Source organism: Mus pahari, chromosome 3 (assembly GCF_900095145.1).
Source record: "Mus pahari chromosome 3, PAHARI_EIJ_v1.1, whole genome shotgun sequence".
Classification (NCBI taxonomy): Eukaryota; Metazoa; Chordata; class Mammalia; order Rodentia; family Muridae; genus Mus; species Mus pahari.
In genome coordinates this window covers 68,979,194-68,990,704 of record NC_034592.1, presented here as the reverse complement: position 1 = coordinate 68,990,704, position 11,511 = coordinate 68,979,194, and positions in this window count along the sequence as shown.

Here is an 11,511-nt window from a genome sequence, read left to right as displayed (position 1 = left end):
AGCTTCTGCCTATTATAAATAAGGCTGCTATGAACATAGTGGAGCATGAAGGACACCTTTTTAATCTTCTCTGTAATTTTACGGTTTCCACAGAAAGAAAATCACAGGGATCCCTGAGTATTGATTGGTATCTGTAGATACAGACATAGATTTACTGTAAGGAACTGACTAGTAGAGTTAAGGAGGCTGCGAAACCCAGTGATCTTCCATCAGCAAGTTGCAGGCAGCATATAATTCCAACCAGAATATGAAGGAAAAAGAGGAGATGGTTTAAATTTTGATCTGAGCCAAGCTTGAGGGCAGGAGTGAATTCTTTCTGTTTTGCCTCTTTTTTCTGTGAAGGCCTTCAGAGAGTTGGATGGGGTCTCCCAAGTTGGGGATGGCAATTTGTTCAGTCTGCCATTTCAAATCTTAGTCTCATCTAGAAACATACCTATAGCTACATAGGATAGTATTTGACCAAACATGTGGACACTTCTTAGTGAAGTCAAGTTGATATACAGGCAACTGTAACACCACCATCCAAGATTTAACCTAAAGGATTCCCATGCTTTAATTTTTTCCCCTGAATATTCCAGGTTAAATTAGTTCCTTTCCAACCTCTGTGACAGAGATGACTAGCTGATGAACCAATCAGGTGTATGTGTGTGTGTGTGTGTGTTTTTCTAATGGGCATGCAACTATCCTGCACTACCGCGTTCTCTACTTTGATATAATAATATAGCTTTTAATGAATGTTCTATGAATGCCAATAGCTGGTTCTTCATAACCCAATGATTTGCTTCTACAAAGAAAATATCTTGAGAAGCCTTATCCTTGAAGAGGCTAAAGCAGCTATTAATTGAGTCCTCAAATGCCTTCAGACTACTCATGTTTCAATCACAGCATCTTAATTTTTATGAGAAATACCATTTTATTTTACTACCCCACAGAGATGAGGGAATTTAATCACAGCACTTTGTCTTAATAGCCGAGCCTACTAATACATAGCAGCATTCTTCTAAATAAATTTAACAAGTTTTTTATTTTCCATAGACAACCTTTTCCCCCCTTTAGATTTTTGAGACAGGACCTCACTCTAAAGCCCCAGCTAGCTTCAGACTTGGGTAGAACACAGTGAGACAGTGCCAAAGGCGTAGAGTCATAGGTGCCCTCCAGCCTTCAGGAAGAAGAGACCCCACAGTTGCTTTGATTTACTCACAGCTGGTATAGAAAGGTTTTGATATACTGAGCATGTAATATTTTAAGAATCTACACCTTTCTGCTTCACCTTCTGAGGGATATATCTGGTACCATAGAAACTTACATGTGTAGTGACAGACTGGGAGAGTAGGAGACAAACCTCAGCTACTAGCAGGCAATAGTCAATGGGTAAAATGCTTCAGCATTTCATCCACCAGTGATATAAATATGAGCTTATTTCCATACGGTTCTCAGAGGGACTTAGTGGTGATCTGCTTGTAATGGCACCATGTACCTTGGCCTTTCTCCAAAGTCTGTCTCACTTACATTTCCTGGAATCGTCCCTGATAAACTGTGCCTAATGTCTTTGTCCATTTGTGGTTACAGTGACAGCACACTTGAGTGTATTGAGGCAAAGATGATGTACTTTGCAGCTTCAGAGGCTTCAGTCCATCAGTTGACTCAGTTGCTTTGGGCCAGAACTGAGGCAGGGTACTATGGCAGTGAGAAAATAGAGCAGAGGAGACCATGTACTCAGGAGTGAAGAAAATGAAGAGTGTGGGGACGAAGGCACCTCCAGTGACCCAGTTCCTCCTACCAGGGCTCGTCTCCTAGTAACCCATTCAGTTATGAACTTATCAATGATTAATATGTTGGTGAAGCCAATGACCTCATGATCCAATCAGTTCTCAAGAGTGTCACTGCCTGAGACCTAGCCTTTGACACACAAAACTTTTTGGAGGACATTTCATATATAAACCAAAACAGTTCCTGTCTGGGTCAGTGCTTAGGGAGACCCAAACAGGGGCTTGTGTACAAGGCATCCCATTAAAATTTTTTTTTTTTTTTTTTGGTTTTGTTTTTCGAGACGGGGTTTCTATGTGTAGCCCTGGCTGTCCTAGAACTCACTCTGTAGACCAGGCTGGCCTCGAACTCAGAAATCTGCCTGCCTCTGCCTCCCAAGTTCTGGGATTAAAGGCGTGTGCCACCACGCCTGGCCCGTTCAAGTTTTTGACGTTATGTCTGTCTTCTACTATATTATGAAAGTGTTAAGACGGCGTGGTAGGTAGAATTCTACCATGACTCTCAAGATTCCAGTCTGTCAGAATAATCCTTCTCCTATGTTAAATGTGAAGCTCTTCTGATGAGGATATATTATATGACTAAGATGGCTGTGCCACTTTATACACAGCTATTGAATTATTCATTTGCTGACCTTGAGGAATCAAGCCACCATGAATGTAACAGATCCAGAAGTGAGGTCCAAGTGTTATCAAGTGATTTTCAGAAATGGCCGTGAGCCCAAGATGAAATGCTACACCTGGCCAACACATTAATGATGCCATATTAATATCTGATTAGCCATCTAAACTAGGCCCTGACCCCTGCCCATGTAAACTGTGAGATAAATGTATTGTTTTAAATGATTTCTTAGAATGATTTGTTACCTATTAGATAAAATGACGATAGCCATATATGTTATGAAAATTGTTATTATTATTTGTTTCAAATACATAGAAAGCAATGAAAATAGTGTTGGCTATTATTAGTATTATTAACATTATGCCAAACTCCAGATGTTTTTCAGGAATAAAAGATTTCAAATAATTATAAAGTCTCCTGCACAGGTTTTTCTAATTCTGGGTCACTCATTTCTCTCTGAGAAGCAACCCACTGTTCTGAAGATTGCGAATTACATCCTAAAAAATATAACTTTGTTACATATGTGTGTGTGTGTGTGTGTGTGTGTGTGTGTGTGTCTAAAAGCACACCTTCCTTTCCCCGTATTCATCATGCTTTCTGAATACAGGGAGAGTCAAACTTATGTGATGACTCTCATTTGATATTTCGTTTTTATTATTGCCCAATTTTACATTATGGATTTCAACAAGGCTTTGCTCGTTATTGTGACAGAGACGTTTAATGCTTACTGGAGAAGCATTTGCATGTGAGTCATGCCATGTGACTGACTGTGGCCAACTGCCCTTTGAGGGAAGTCATGTTTGCCACAGCTCAGCTGAAGTACTAAAGGAACCCTGCAGAGCACTTGGCTCATCTCTTCCTCTGTCCTGGCAACCAAGGAAACTGTTGCTATGACTGAGCCACAGACTCGAAGCAGACAGAATTTTCGTGGCATCCCATGGAGGACTTCTTGTCTACAGAATTATGAAATTGGTCTTAGATTTTTGTATGAGTGAAAAACAAACCTTTCCTTGGTGTGTAATTTTAGGTGTTGTAATCCACCTACATTATTAGAATTTATTCTTCATATCCCTGGCAATCATCAACTTAAATTACTTCTCTAAGGTGTATCTGGATATTTTGGTACATGGAATCACGATAGTATGCAGCCATTAATATCTAACTTCTGTCATTTAACATTACATTTTTGAGGTTTTTCATTGTATACTATGCATCAGTACTCCATTTCTTTTATTTTTTTATCATGAAAATTTCCCAATTTTAAGAGACTATTATTATTATTTATTATTTTTACCTGCATGTGTGTTTTGTGTGAGTGTATGCCCTGTATAATAGGATGCCATCTGGAAAGAAGAACTCTCCATTGAGAAAATGTCTCCACAAGATTGGTGTGTAAATAAGTATGCGGTGTATTTCCTTAATTAGTGATTAATAGAGGAGTACCCAGCCCATTGTGAGAGGTGCCACCCCTGGGTTGGTGGTCCCGAGTGCTAGAAGAAAGCAGAATGAGCATGCATGAGGAACAGGCTAGTAAGCAGCACCCTTCTATGGCCTCCAATGAGCTCCTGCCTCCAAGTTCCTCCCTGGCTTGCATTCCTTACCTGATGATGACAGTAATGTGAAAGAATGACAACACAAACCCTTTTCCCCTCATGATGTTTTATCACAGTAATAGAAGCCCTAACTAAGACACCTGGTGGCTAAGGTTTTAAGTCCTCTAGGTATCTCTCATCTCCTATACACAGACTCATATAGAACCGATTTCCTTGTGACTGACTGGCTTTCATCTAACATAGTGTCACCAGTGTTTGGCGTTTGTCTTATGTCTCTGTCTCTGTCTCTGTCTCTGTCTCTGTCTCTGTCTCTCTCTCTCGCTCTCGCTCTCTCGCTCCTTTATTTGAAATAGTGTTTCAAGGAGCACAGAATGCCTTCAAATCCACTCTGCAGCTGAGGCTGCCTGTGAACTTTCCTGAGGCTCCTGTTGCCACTCCCCAAGTGCTAGGTGTACAGGTGTAGCCGCTGCACTGGGCTTTTTCCTTCTCTGGGCAGGATAATAGGCTAGCATCTGATTTCTACATTGCTTTTCTGTCCGTCTATCCATGGTATTTTGCTTGTATCCACATTTTAGTTGTTGTGCTATATTCTATTGTGAACACATCTCTCTCCGAGACCCTATTTCAAATGTTTAAGGATATGTATTCAGAAGTGGAACTGTCAGATCATATGGTGTATCTATTTTAACTTTTCTGAGAAGCCATCATACATAATGCGACATAGCACGTATCTCACTAACAGAGTACGAGTCTCCAATATATCCATATCTGTATTAACAACTGCTGTTTTGTTTAGAATATAGTTATATATGTTACCAACGTATCTTAATTATATCCACCTGAAGTATGCCTGGATCTCCTCAATGCCTTCCCACCTTGATGTCCATTCCTTTAAAGATCTTTTTCCTGTTATCTCATTATATATCCCCAGATGACTTGGAACTGACTACAGATCATGATGGCCTCAGACTCACTGAGAGCTACTTGCTTCTATATCTGAGTTCTGGGATTAAAGGCATGTGCCACCATGTCCAATCTCTCTCTGTTTTCCCATGTAATAACTGGCTGAGTCCAATTATCCTTCCTGCAAATGAGTAGGTGTGGGACCATCCACAGGAGCATGCTCAATCTACCAGCACTCACACTCCTGAAGAGAAATGATAACTCATTCATTTGTTGATGACTGAGCAGTAATTCACTGTATGTACAAGCCATATTTTAAAGATTTCTTTGTCCTCGGATGAACAACCAGGCTGTTTCCCACATTTTGGCCACTGTAAAGTGTGGTGTAGTGAATAATGTGCATGCGGTTGTTTGAATGCTTGTTTTAATTTCCTTGGGCAAATATACTTATGTATCTCATAATTATGTTTCAATTAACAATAAATCACATATCCAACCATAGTATAAGTTCATATAATTTATTATTTGATATAGCTTAAATTACTCTGTTTTATACAGAGATATAGAAACTCATTTTATACATAAACCTAAGATTAAAATGGAACTGAAATGTTTCATTTCTACTATGGAGTGAGATCATAGATGTCTCTGTGTTCCATGCGTTGCTCATGTGTTTAGACAACGCTGATATAAATGGGCCTGCTGCTCTTTTGTTGTGTAAAAAAGATAGCACAGGCAATAGTGTGACATACACAGTAGCTAATAATTATAAGAAGCAATGAGGTTACTGCCTCTTGTATTTATTGTCTTCTTCTAGTCATTTTATAGTGTGTTTCCACTTATAAAAATTCTTTAAAACATGTGCCATGTTATACTAGAAACAGCTTTATCTATTTATCCTTGCATTTGCTATATATCTGGATTCCCTCAGGAGGTTACATTAAGTAACTGACGCATAACAGCTAGGTTTCCATCAGTACACTTGGTGATGTTCACCAAGTGATGAAATTGACCAACAGATTTCCCAGAACAAATGATGCATGCCCTTAGTCAGTACCTAGTAGTGGAATCGTACATTAGCACTGAGAATTTGTTACAGTTATAAACCAATATATATGCATTAGCAGAAATCAATGTTTTGCTTATATTTTCTCTGTTTTAACCTACCCACTTATTCAGTTCCAGAAAACCATGTGGAACACCACATTATGATCAGTCGCTCTGTTTCTTTTTTCTTTTTTCTTTTTTTTTTTTGGTTTTTCGAGACAGGGTTTCTCTGTGTAGCCCTGGCTGTCCTGGAACTCACTTTGTAGACCAGGCTGGCCTCGAACTCAGAAATCCTCCTGCCTCTGCCTCCCAAGTGCTGGGATTAAAGGCGTGTGCCACCACACCCAGCTCGCTCTGTTTCTTTAAGGGCACTTAGTTATGGCAAATTTCCATCTTTTTTTTTTTCATTGATTTACTTATTTATTCATGTTATATCCCGATTGCAATACCCCATCTCCTCCTGATCCCCTCCTGTGTTCTCCCCTTTTCTACTCTGAGAAGGGCAAGGCTTTCCCTGGGTTCCAACCCACCTTGGCGTATCAAGTCACTGCAGAATTAGGCACATTCTCTCCTCTGGAGGCCAGACAAGGCAGCCCAGTTAGGGGAATGAGATCCACAGGCAGGCAACGGAGCCAGAGCCAGCTCCCACTCCAGTTGTTGGGGCACCCTCATAAAGACCAAGCTGCCCATCTACTACATATCTTGGGGGGGGGAACCTAGGTCCAACCCACATATGCTCTTTAGTTGGTGGTTCAGTCTCTGGGAGCCCTCAAGGATGCAGGCTAGTAGACTCTGTTGGTCTTCTTGTGGAGTTCCTATCTCCTTAATCCTTCTTCCAACTCTTCCATAAGACTTCCCAAGCTCTGTCTGGATGTGGGACTCTGCCTTTGTTTCCCTTGGCTGCTGGGTGGAGCCTCTTAGAGGACAGTTATGCTAGGCTCTTGTATGCAAGCATAGCAGAGTTTCATTAATATTGTCATGGATTGGATCTTTTCCATGGGATGGGTCTCAAGTTGGGACAGTCATTGGTTGACCATTCCTTCCTCTCTGCTTCATCTTTGGCCCTGCAAATTTTGTAGAAGGACACATTTTGGGTCGAAAGTTTTGTAGGTGGGTTGGTGTCTTTATCCTTCCACTGGGAATCTTATCTGGCTTTAGGAAGAGGCCACTTCAGGCTCCCCCACTGCTAGGAGTCTCAGCTAGAGTAACCCCATAGACTCCCTGGAGCTTCCCCTGCTGGGGTCTCTGGCACATCCTAGAGATCTCTCTCCCCCCACCCGTGTGTGTGTGTGTGTGTGTGTGTGTGTGTGTGTGTTTGCATCTGCTCTCCTGTCACTGATTTCTGTTCACTCTCCTCAGTTCCCTCTACACATGATCCCCCCACCCGGTTCCCCTTTTCATCCCCTCTCCCACCCAGTTCCCTCCTTCCATCTATCTACTACCTAGATAAAGCTAGTGGTTTATTCATATATCTGTGCCTTTTGATTATCGCTTGTTGTACAAGCTTGAAACAATATATTAAACATTTTCAACATATAAATAAAAATAAAAATATCATTTTGAAAATGTAGATTGCATTTGGAGCCCATACTAAGACAGTCTTTTGCTTGTTTTTTTTTTTTTTTTTGCTTTTCATAAACCCAGTCATGCAGAAGTTCATTGATACTGAACTCCTATTTTGATCAAACAAATTACTGATACCTTAAATTTACTTTCTTCATAGTAAATGAAGCAATTATAAAATAACTTTATCTAGATAGTTTACAAAATCGTAGTAAAAGACACCATCATTCAAATGAAGTGATGGCCTACAGAATGGGAAAAGATTTTTACCAGCTACACATCAGCTAAAGGGCTAAAGAACTCTAAAAACTAGATATCAAGAAAACAGTAACCCAGTTACAAAATTTGAGTACATATCTAAACAGAATTTTCTTTTTTTTAAACATTTTTTATTAGATATTTTCTTTGTTTACATTTCAAATGCTATCCCAAAAGTTCCCTATACCCCCCTCCCCCGCCCTGCTCCCCTACCCACCCACTCCCACTTCTTGGCCCTGGCATTCCCCTGTACTGGGGCATATGAAGTTAAACAGAATTTTCAATAGAAGAAACTCAAATGGCTGAGAAACACTTAAATATTCAACATCATTAGCCTCTGGGGAAATGCAAATCAAAACTATTTTATCTTGCACCAGTCAGAATGGCTAAGATCAACAAAATAAGTGATAGCTCATGCTGATGAGGATGTGGAGTAAGAGTAACACTCATCTATTACTGATGGGAGTACAAACTTGTACAGCCACTATAGAAATCAATATGGCAGTTCCTCAGGAGGAAGGGACCAATCTACTGCAGGAGCCAGCTATATCACTTTTGGGCATAAACTCAAAGGCTGATTCATTCTACCACAATAACACTTGCTCAGCAATATTCATTGCTGTTTTATTCATAATAGCTAGAAACTGGAAGCAAACTAGATGTCCCTCAACTGAAGAAAGGATAAAGAAGATGTAGCACACTTGCACAATGGAGTATTACTCAGCTGTTAAAAAAGACATTATGAAATTTGCTGGCATGTGGATGGAACTAGAAAAAATAATCCTGATTGAGGTATTCCAGATCCAGAAAGACAAATATGATATATACTTACACAAGGATATTAGCTATTACGTCAATGATGACCAAGATACAGTCCATAGAACCTCTGAGGGTAGGTACACAGTAGGTACTAGAGGGAACAGATAGATCATAGGAAAGGGAAATTGAATAGATAATTACAGATGACGGGGAGCAGAAACAGGAGAGTCAGGAAGGAAGGGGAAGGGTAGAGGAAGTTGAGGGAGGGAATACAGGGAGATACAGCTAAAATTATGGGGTATTATGGAAACTTAATACTGTAGAGGCTTCCTAAAATATATACATATATGATGATGCTATAAATAAAGTTAGTAAATTATGGGGAGACAGGGTCCCAGCTGGCCATCTCTTGTCATCAAATGAAGTTTCCAGTACTGTGATTGGGTTATGTTTAATTGAGCTTTTGGCAAAAGGTGTCCTATGGGAATCGCCAAACAACCCAGGCTGTTGCCAAGAGAATAGATTGCTGTCCACAAACTGATATCAAGGCTCCAGTCCTGAAGACAACACCTACAAAACCATTGAACACAGAGAAGCTGAGCTGGTGCCTACACAGAGCCTTTATCCACTACATTCCAGCATCTTTGGTACAGGAAGGATCTCTGCAAACTACCAAAAAGGAAACATGAACACCAACCCAGCCACAGACCTTTTGGTAGATCTACAGTGGTAGCCTGAATGAAATTCGAGTGCAGTGGTGGCACAGACAACATCTGATTTGACTGAAGTCCCATTCCAAGAGTTGGAACCCATACCCAACACTACTTGGGTAATCACAAACCAGAGACTAGGTATCCCAGAGGCCTACAGGAAAGCCAGATACTACTGTTGTTAGAATGAAAAGTAGTGATAAAATGGCTCTTAGTGACATTCTGTTATAAGCGTAGATCAGTGCCGTATTCAACTATCATCAGAGAACCATCTTTCCACAGTAGATGGGAATACATATAGAGACCCAGAGCTGGACATTATACAGAGAGTAGGAGGCCTTGCAATACTCAACCTCAAATGGGAAGTCTCCAATATCCTCTCCTCTGAGCTCAGGGAACCGCAAAGAAGAGGAGACAGAAAGAGTGTGTGTAAGAGGCAGAGGGGATAGGGTACACCAAAAAAACTAAGACCTTCTGACTCAACACGAGCAAAGCTCATATGAACTCAAGGAAACTGAGGCAGCGTGCACTGGACATGTGTGAGTATGAACCAGTCTTCTGTGTATATATTATGTCTTTCAGTTTAATGTTTTTTTTTTTTTTTTTTTTTTTTTTTTTTTTTTTTTTTTTTTTTTTTTTTTTTTTAATGTGTGGGTCTCTGATTCTTGTGCCTTCTCTTGGCTCCTTTCATTCTGTTGGCTTGTCTTGTCCAATTTTGATGTATTTCTTGTTTTATCTTATATTTTATTCTGCTACATTCAAATATTGTATTTAGGAAACCTGTTTTTTTTTATTAGATATTTTCTTTATTTACATTTCAAACATTATCCCCTTTCCTGGTTTCCCCTCTGAAAACTCCCTATCCCCTCCCTCCTCCCCCTGCTCACCAACTTATCCACTTCTGCTTCCTGGTCCTGACATTCTCCTATACTGGGACATAGAACCTTCACAGGACCAAGGGTCTCTCTTCCCATTGATGACCGACTAGGCCATCCTCAGCTACATATTTAGCTAGAGCCATGAGTCCCACCATGTGTACTCTTTGGTTGGTGGTTTAGTCCCAGGGAGCTCTGGGGATACTGGTTAGTTCATATTGTTGTTCCTCCTATGGGGCTGCAAACCCCTTCAGCTCCTTGGGCACTTTTTCTAGCTCCTTTATTGGGGACCTTGTGCTCTATCTAATGGATGGCTGTGACCTATATGACAGCTATACCAGGCTCCTGTCAGCAAGCACTTGTTGATATCCACTATAGTGTCTGGGTTTGGTGGTTGTATATAGGATGAATTCCCAGGTGGGGCAGTCTCTGGATCGTCATTTCTTTAGTCTCTGCTTTACACTTTGTTTCTGTAACTCCTTCCATGGGTATTTTGTTTCCCCTTCTAAGAAGAATAGAAGTATCCAACTTTGGTCTTCCTTCTTGAGTTTCATGTGTTTTGCGAATTTCATCTTGGTATTTAGAACACCAATGGCTTGTGCTGTAAGATCAAGAATTGACAAATGGGATCTCATAAAATTGCAAAGCTTCTGTAAGGCAACCAACAGATTTGGAAAAGATCTTTATCAATCCTAAATCCGATAGAGGGCTAATATTCAATACATACAAAGCACTCAAGAAGTTAGATGCCAGAGAACCAAATAACCTATTAAAAGTGGGGTACAGTGCTAAACAAAGAATTCTCAACTGAGGAATATCGAATGGCTCAGAAGCACCTAAAAAATGTTCAGCATCCATAATCATCAGGGAAATGCAAATCAAAACAACCTTGAGATTCCACCTCACACCAGTCAGGATGGCCAAGATGAAAAACTCAGGTGACAGCAGATGCTGTCGAGGATGTGGAGAAAGCAGAACAGTCCTCCATTGCTGTTGGGATTGCAAGCTGGTACAACCACTCTGGAAATCAGTCTGGAGATTTCTCAGAAAATTGGACATAGTACTACCTGAGGATCCAGCAGTACCACTCCTGGGCATATACCCAGAAGATGCTCTAACATGTAATAAGGACACATGCTCCTCTATGCTCATAGAAGCTGTCTTAGTCAGGGTTTCTATTCCTGCACAAACATCATGACCAAGAAGCAAGTTGGGGAGGAGAGGGTTTATTTGGCTTACATTTCCGTACTGCTGTTGATCACGGGATGCAGGACTGGAACTCAAGCAGGTCAGAAAGCAGGAGCTGATGCAGAAGCCATGGAGGTATATTCTTTATGGCTTGCCTCCCCTGGCTTGCTCAGCTTGCTCTCTTATAGAACCCAAGACTACCAGCCCAGAGATGGCACCACCCACAAGGGGACCTCCCCCCTTGATCACTAATTGAGAAAATGCCTTACA